We start from the raw sequence: 8,391 nt of genomic DNA, 5'->3' as shown, positions 1-8,391 counted from the left end.
ACGATTCTATTGTACATAGGTAGAGATCAAATATATTTTTTTATTTGAAAGGTATGATCTACATGTAATCCACCAACCCTTTATTTCAGTCATTCATACCTTCAGTGAAACAGTCATCAGTGACTACAGATAATAATAAAATCAGTTGTATTATGGATATTCCTTTTCATTGGAGGTCTAGAAAGAATGATAGAATGAAGCATCAACCTTCATGTCCAGCAATGTAATACCAAAAAAAATTCTTCTTTAAAATCTTTTCTCTTTCAAAAAACTATCAGTTTATTCTCTCTGAGTAAATTTTAATAGAGATTTTTAGCATTAGCATGGACCTCAAAACTGAGAATAATTATAAATCAAGTCAGTTTCAGATTCCTTTTTTTCTTTTTCTTTCTCTCTCTCTTTCTTTTTTTCCCTTGCTAATCACAAACCACAACGTGAATTTCTGCGAGAGCCAGGATGCCATGTCACAAAAGATCAGTCTGGCTTCAGAGACTCTTCTTATTTTCCCTGTGTGGAAGACAGATGTTTTTTTGTTGAATCGGGACCATAATTTGCATCTGGTAGGACAATGGCCCATATTCTCCTCTCCTGTCTACACACAGAGCTGCATTGACAACAGCAAGAGTTGCTCAGAGATAGAAGCAGAATTTGGCTCTGCCAGAACAAAATTCAGCCTGATTTTAAAGAGGAAATGGTACAGTTAACATTTAGTGACGAGTAAACCAGCTAGTGTATTTGGAAGTTTCCTTTAAAATTTCTTGAAATTTTCCTTTGAAATTTCCAGCCCAGCGTATGAAGTAATTCCAGACTCTAATGAGCTTCAGAGGCCTCTCAGGCTGTAAATAAGAACCAAAATGATTGTCTATATTGGATCCAGGACTTTCTTAGCCAGTGGATAATTTATTGTTATGCTCTATGTCCTGGTTTTCCCTCAGTGATTGATGTGTTCTCTTCTGTTTCCAGAAGTCTTTTTAATATTCACCTTTCTTCAAAAGTGACCCTGAAAGATGAGTCAAAAGTTCCATACCTGTTTTCCACATGGGGAAGCTGCGGGCCCAGAAAAGTTAAGCAAATTTTTTACTTGTGCAACAAAGGAACTCTGGGTTCTCGAGTGGTTATGGAAATATAGTCAAAATGGAAATGAAACTTCTGCTTCCTTAGGTTATCTTTCCTGTTTGTTTAAAGTGAAATCCTTTACATATCATCAGTTCCTTGGAGATTGCTTTTTGAGTCATGTAAATTTGGAATCCCCTCTAATTGGAACCAGGACATCTCAGTCATTCATTATGAGGAGCCTCTTCTCAAGCCTCTCCTGCCTGATACAAACACAGCCCTTTTCTGGTTGAGCAGATCATTGCTGATAGATTTCACCAATATTGTACAGAGGGTTTAGAGAGTGATTCATTTAATTGTGGGCTCTGCAGTGTATTGTCTTTGAAACCCATGCAACCCATGCATTCGGTTTTTTTTTTTCTTAGTAGAGCTGTTTGGACATATTTACCTTCAGAGTTTCCTTATTTACTTTTAGGTTCCAAGATGTTTTAATCCTCTGGATTGAGAGATAAAGTAGATTTAATGTTGATAAAGAAGAAAAAGTAGAGAGGGAGTTATTGGTTTTGTGAATTTCAGATTTTCCCAAGGAAAAAATGAAAAAGGGATAATTCTATTTTTTTTAAGACCACAAAATTCTTAAACTATATGACATACTTCCTTTTTTTAGAATGAAATTTGAAGGAATCTTAGAGATTTTTTAGTTCAATCTCCCCATCTTACAGATGAAGAAATTAAATTCAAATGAGTTGTGATATGTCTGAGAGCTATTGCCATGCCAATATGTATAAATTTATTCTTTTTAAAAACTGTATAACAGTATACAAGGATGTACCTTAATTTATCTAGCAAATTTTCTTTGAGGAATATTTTTTCTCTGAAGAATATTTTATTTCCAATTTTTCCCTATTAGAAATAGTGCTGCAATGAATAACCTCGATAGATATCTTAGCTCAAGGCATGAGTATTTTTATAGGGTAGATAGCGAGAAATGAAGAACAAAATTCTTTTAATTTTATTTATTCATTTATTTATTCATTTGCGAGAGATGCAGAGCCCATGCGCCTGTCTGTGTGCGGGCCCGTATGCACTCATCAGTAGGGGAAGAGGCAGGAGGCGAGGGACAAGCACACTCTGAACCAGGGCAGAGCCTGGCGCAGGGCTCGACAGAGTGGAAATCAAGAGTCAGTCCCACAACTGACTGAGCCACCCAGGCGCCCCATCAAAATTTTAATAGAAATAGCTATGAAATTGTACCCATGACTGCACATCTTTGCCAACACTGGATGTTATCAAATATTTAAGTTTTTAAAATAATTTTAGTCTGGAGAAAAAAAAATCAGTTTGGTCTTTTACATTTAGCCCATTAATTTATGTGAAATGTGTTTTCACGTACTGTGTGAGTTTGGGGCCTAACTTATTTATTTTGTCAATATGTAGTATGAGAAGAGGAGCAGAGCACTAGGCACGTGAAGAGAAAGGATAGCAGCTAAAGTCAACTGCCACCATACACAATCCACTCGGCAAAATGACAGTCCTGCAGCCTACCGGGACCTGCCCCTTGTGGCCACTTCTGCAGGCTAGTTAGAAGACATGTATTGTTACAGAGTTGCATCACATGTGCATTTGGGATTTAACTATACAGGCTTATTACTTTCCGAGGGCCCAGATACCAAGGAGCTTAGAACATGTTTGGAGACCTGTAATGTAATTTTGCCTTCAGCGATTTTTTACCTTCCATGTCAACAGAAAAACCTAGACTGTCTGCCCCCCACCACCACCCAACAGATACACCCAAGATATGTCTAGAGCGTGCTGCCTTTTGTGTCTCTCACTCACAGCCTCCAAGGATCTTATAAAAATATTCCTTCCAATCACATATATACACATATAGTATGTTCCTGAAAGGATCTTGAAAATACAATTTTTGGGGCACCTGGGTGGCTCAGTTGTTAAGCATCTGCCTTTGGCTCAGGGCGTGATCCCAGCGTTCTGGGATCAAGCCCCGCAACGGGCTCCTCCACTGGGAGCCTGCTTCTTCCTCTCCCACTCCCCGTGCTGTGTTCCCTCTTTTGCTGGCTATCTTTCTCTCTGCCAAATAAATAAATAAAATCTTTAAAAAAAGAAAAAGAAAATACAATTTTCTCCACTTCGTTAGGTTTGGAGTTTCTAAGTTTTCCAGTGATTTTTTTCTTCACCCTTATGAATTGGTACCTACCTGTTCTAATCCACAATCAACCTATTGCTTCTCCCAAGCTTCAGAATTCTCAGTAGAGTACTCTGGGCAGCCACTACCAGTTGATAACACTGTTGGAGTCAGTTTACCTTCTTTCGGTCATTGTTAGTAGAAGTCCCATGGTAGTAGCAGGAGATTTGTGGCTTAAGTATAAAAATGTTATTACCACAATATCTATCAGCAGCCTTGCCCATGAATGTGAGACAGAGATTATTGGCCACCCATGGAAAAATAAGATGTGGCTCTTTGGGGAAGAAGGCCCTTCCTTTTTCTTTTAGTGGCTGACGTATGTCATAGGTCTTCCTAATTTCTATATTGAAGGGCAGGGTCAGTGATATGATTTCATGTCAAGACTTAAGAGGTTGCAGAGGGGGTACAGGAGATGTCTTTGGTGCCCACCCACACCCTCTAGCACTCCTTGTTAGCATAAAAGCAAATGGTTTCTGTGACTCTGCCTGAAGACTTACTCTGGCTGTGGGAGCTCAGCTCCTGTGGCTTATGCACGGGGCTGGTGGCAAGTGCTGGGCAATGCCTTCAGAGCAGAACTCAACCAGTAACAGATGGGAATTGTGGTACAACACTCTAAGGGGTACTCTTTGCAGTTTCCTAGGGGTATCCCAGCTGCCCCAGTGGTAATGGGGTCATTTATGCTTCCTCTTTATGGGCTGCCTGTTCTTCCCTGTCTCACATCCCCATTCCCCCTAGCAAGATCCCCTTCCAGATAACCTACTTGAACTGCAATCCTTATCTCAGAATCTGCTTCTGGGACAACCCAAGCTAAGACAGGAAGGGACATCACCTTTGTAGAGGGGTACGACATATCATTTTGAGAACTGGTATTAGCTAACAAAGCATTTTTAGGAGCTACTATTAAGTAATAGCAACTTTTAATTCCTCACTCTGAAAAGATGCAAAGAGTTCTGGGAAGGACATCTGTTTTTATAGAAACCGGGAGCTACAAAAGGAGGGGGGTGAATTTCAGGTCAGGGAATCCCTGTCAAACCTACCATCCAGCCTGAAGTGGGAGCAAGCTGGGCTTCCTCAGAGAACTCCCCAGGGCTCAAGCATCAGGAACAGTACCAGAGGCAGCAGTAGTAAATATAATATTATGTTGTGATTTCTCCATTTGAAAAAAAAATTATAAATATATCATTTTTTTAAAATGTCACTTCAGGATTGCCAAATGTTGTTTGAAGGAAAGACTGTCATTGTTCTTAGGTTTTGTCTTTTTAAGCTAAAAAATTGTTAAAATATTCATATTTGCGTGAAATGATGTTGATAGAAGATACTATTTTTTATATAATATTTTCATTTGGCAGAATTAAAAGCTGCCAAACATTTGTCAGTGCCCCTCTTTTAGTGGAGGGAGGGGGGTGGTTTATGAAATCCTAAACTCTGAGAGCCACTGATCACAAACACAAATGGATATGCCTTTTCTGTGATGCAGGGGTTTATACCAACTAGCCATATTGCAAAGCCATTGTAGTGGCTGGTCCCTGACTTCACAGGCCAGCCCAACTGACAAATTTTGGAGTGGTAGCAGAGGTACAGATTTCTCACAGAATGTTTTTCTGGAGCCAACTGGCTAATCCCTCATGCCCAGTGGTTGTCCTTGCACTCTTCACGTGTCTGCCAGGATTTCTCTGGGATGTCCCTAAGCTTTCCCCAGATAGTCTAAATGCTTTACTATCCCTCCCTCTCTCTCAGCACCTAGACATAAGGGAGAACAGAGCCTTCACATGTTCTCAGTCAATCCTCAGTCTCCTAATACACCCTTTAGGGGGACATCACTTAGAAAAGAACCTGCCTTAATAGTAAAGGCTATTTTTGTTGTGTTGATATTGTTTTAACTCTCTTGAGGTCAGAATTTCACCCTATTGGGAGAAGTTATTACAAATTATCTGTATCATTCCATTCTTCAAAAAAAATTCCTCTAATAACAAAGTGCCATGGTTTATCTGCATAAAAATGAAATTCAAGCCCATTCTTAATTTTAAATTGATAGAAATCAAAGGTACCATTAATGAGAAGTAAAGAACACAACTTTGGACATAAGAGGAGAGTGGCTAAGCTAAGGATGTTCTTACAAAAAAATGTGGGTAATTTTTTAAAGAGATTGAGACAAGTACCAAAAATTAAGACAATTATATAAAAAGGGAATGCCTATTTCCAGGGGCTCTAGGGGAATGAATTAAATGGGGGCAGCTTTTAAAACTGAATGGCATGGGAGTAGGTAGGGAGTAGGTAGAGAGCATCTTCCTGCCTCTATTAAAACACACAGATCCTGGCATGGAAGATTAGAGATGTTGCTCTTGAAATTCTTAGACAAACCGTCTCTCCTAAGTACTCTTGTTTCCTGTAAATGGTTATTTCATAGTGTATGTCCAGTCTAGAAGGCAATGTGACCCAAGGAACTTTGAGCAGGAGAGTCAGGAGACCCAACTGGCATGGCCATTCTAGAACTAAGATTCCAGATGTTCTAGTTTGCTAGGGCTACTTTAACAAAGTAACATAAACTGGGTGGCTTAAACAACAGAAATTTATTGTCTGATAGTTCTGGAAGCTAGAAGTCTGAAATCAAAGTGTCAGCAGGCTTCTTTCCTTCTCAGGCTATGAGGGAAGGATCTCTCTCCATGGCCTCTCTTCTTGGCTTGTAGATGGCTGTCTTCCTGTTCACATGCCCTTCTCCCTGAATACATGTCTGTGAGTCTAAATTTCTTCTTCTTACGAGGACACCAGTCATATTGGATTATGACCCACTCCAATGACCTCATTTTAACTTACACCTCTGTAAAGACCCTATCTCCACATAAGATAACATTCTGAGGTCCTGGGTGTGAGTTTTGGGGAAACACAATTCAACCCACAGCACCAGGCAGCCTCTCTGGCTTGTTTCTCTAGAGGAGAATGTTGGTCTTGATGCTCTTACAGGCTCTTTCAATCCCAGCTTTCCAATTCACTCAGCCCTCATGAAGCTGCCAAGCCTGCACCCTCTATCCACCCCTCCTCCCGCCACGCCCAGCCCCTCATTCACAGGACTATAAATATAAGAATTTTCCTGACCTAGGACTGCCAGGAGGGCGGGAAATGAGTGGGGAAGTGCTGCAAGGGTGGAGTTTTCTTTAACCTTTTGTCAATTGCATGAGTTCTGTAATCAGATCAACACTCAGGGTGTGGTGGACTGGGGGTCCTGACATTCTAAGGCAAACAAGCAGACTCAATGACATTTGTTCTTTTCCAAATCCCAAGGTCTTATGTGCTCCAGCGATAGATGACAAAATAGTTCCAGGAGAGCTGCAGTGTTTTGTTCTCCCTGCCAATTCATTAGCAACAGAACGGTTGCCGGGCTATAATCCAGCCAGGCTGACATCAGTTCTCCAGTAAAAGGAGGACATAACTGGAGCTGGGTCTGTGCAGCCAACAGGGATCAGGAGGGCTCAGCTGTACTGACACGTTGGCAAAGAAAAAAAAAAAAAAGAAAAAGAAGAAAAAAGAAAAGAAAGAAAGAAAAAAGAAAAAAAAGAAAGAGCTGGAGAATAGGAGGGGGGAGGGGAAGAGAGGGGATAGAAGGGAGGAGAGTGGGGAAGAGAGGGGATAGAAGGGAGGAGAGGGGAGAAGAGGGAAGGGAATGGAAGAGAGGAGAGGAGAGGAGAGGAGAGGGGAGAAGAGGGAAGGGAATGGAAGAGAGGAGAGGAGAGGAGAGGACAGAAGTTGGGAAAGTTTATAGAGATGAAGAGGTTACCCACCTTCTTTAAGAGACTCAGAGGGGAAGATAGGATAGAGGGGGCACTAGGCGTGGCCATAACACAAATTAGGGTCTTGCCAGCATTGTCTTCAGTGAGTATTTAGAAAAATTAGGTTTTGCCTAACCTGCAAATAAAACCCATCAGTTTTAGAAACCTAAACTAAGAGCATGTGTGTAAAAAGAAACCTATATAAGGAAGCTGAGCTGGACTGTAGTTATGGGAGGCCCCGGAACAGCCCACTTCCTTTCTTTGTGCCTTTTTTATTCATCTCTAAATGTGGGGATGGTAATACAATTGCACTCCTCTCAACTTAAAAATACTTTTCTTCCGAATCCACCTGACAAGGCTTTTTTTACCCCTGCACAGTGCCTGTATCCATTAAGAGATCTTCCAGAGCCACTTTTATCAGTCTAGCAGATCTTGCTGGAAGCTTCTAGCACTCCAGATGCTGAATGCTCTATCACTGACCCCTCACTATCCTGCTTGTCTTAAAGTGCCAAAACTTTATGTTTATGCTGTGTTTTATTAGGAGCTTCCTGGGCTTGCTTTCCATGGCATTTCTCCATTCCTACTTCTGGACTGTATTCCCAGATTTTATGATATTAGAGAGTGAGCTTTGGATGCCACTTTATGGCTGGATATTATACGAGTGTCCACATCCTACCCTTGTTTCTGCCACATGCAGCAGGGCAGGGAAGGAAATATAATCATCTTGGTGGCCCTGTTCCCAGCTTCGTGGAAGCAGAACATGTCCCTGATGGGGCAAGCACGTTTCTGGCTATGCAGAGGCTGGACAAGGGATCTCTGCATGCAGAAAACTAGGACACCAATGAGCTCATCATAAGAGCGAAGTCTGGAGTTAGGTGGATTGATGACAAATTATAATACATTCAACAACTTACTGTGCTTCAACCCTATTTTCCAACTGGATTATCCTTAATTTAGGTATCCCAAAATGCTACATTCTGCCATCTCCCCAACTATACCCTCAGATGTTGACTCTTAGATCCTCCCAATTAAGTTGAACTCTTGAATACAAAATCTGACCCTTCTTCTTTAGAAATAATATCCATTTATTTATTTATTCATCCATTCATTTATTCAACAGCAAGGATTGGGTATCTCTCATCCACCAAGCATAGTGCTCAGTCAAAACGGTAGGAAAGGCTCCCTGTCCTGGAGGAATTCTTAGTCCAAGGTTTCCTCTAACCGTTGAGGGTTCTGGATTTGGGTTTTGACTTTGACTTTTTGAACTTATAGTACCCACGCTTCCTTTCCAAGGAGGAACTTGGCTTCCTTGCTAATGCAGAGCATGGATATCTGCCAAGTCCCTGTACTCAACCAGACATCTAGTCTCGA

This window comes from Ailuropoda melanoleuca, chromosome 3 (assembly GCF_002007445.2).
Source record: "Ailuropoda melanoleuca isolate Jingjing chromosome 3, ASM200744v2, whole genome shotgun sequence".
NCBI lineage: Eukaryota > Metazoa > Chordata > Mammalia > Carnivora > Ursidae > Ailuropoda > Ailuropoda melanoleuca.
Note: the sequence above shows the minus strand (reverse complement) of the source record.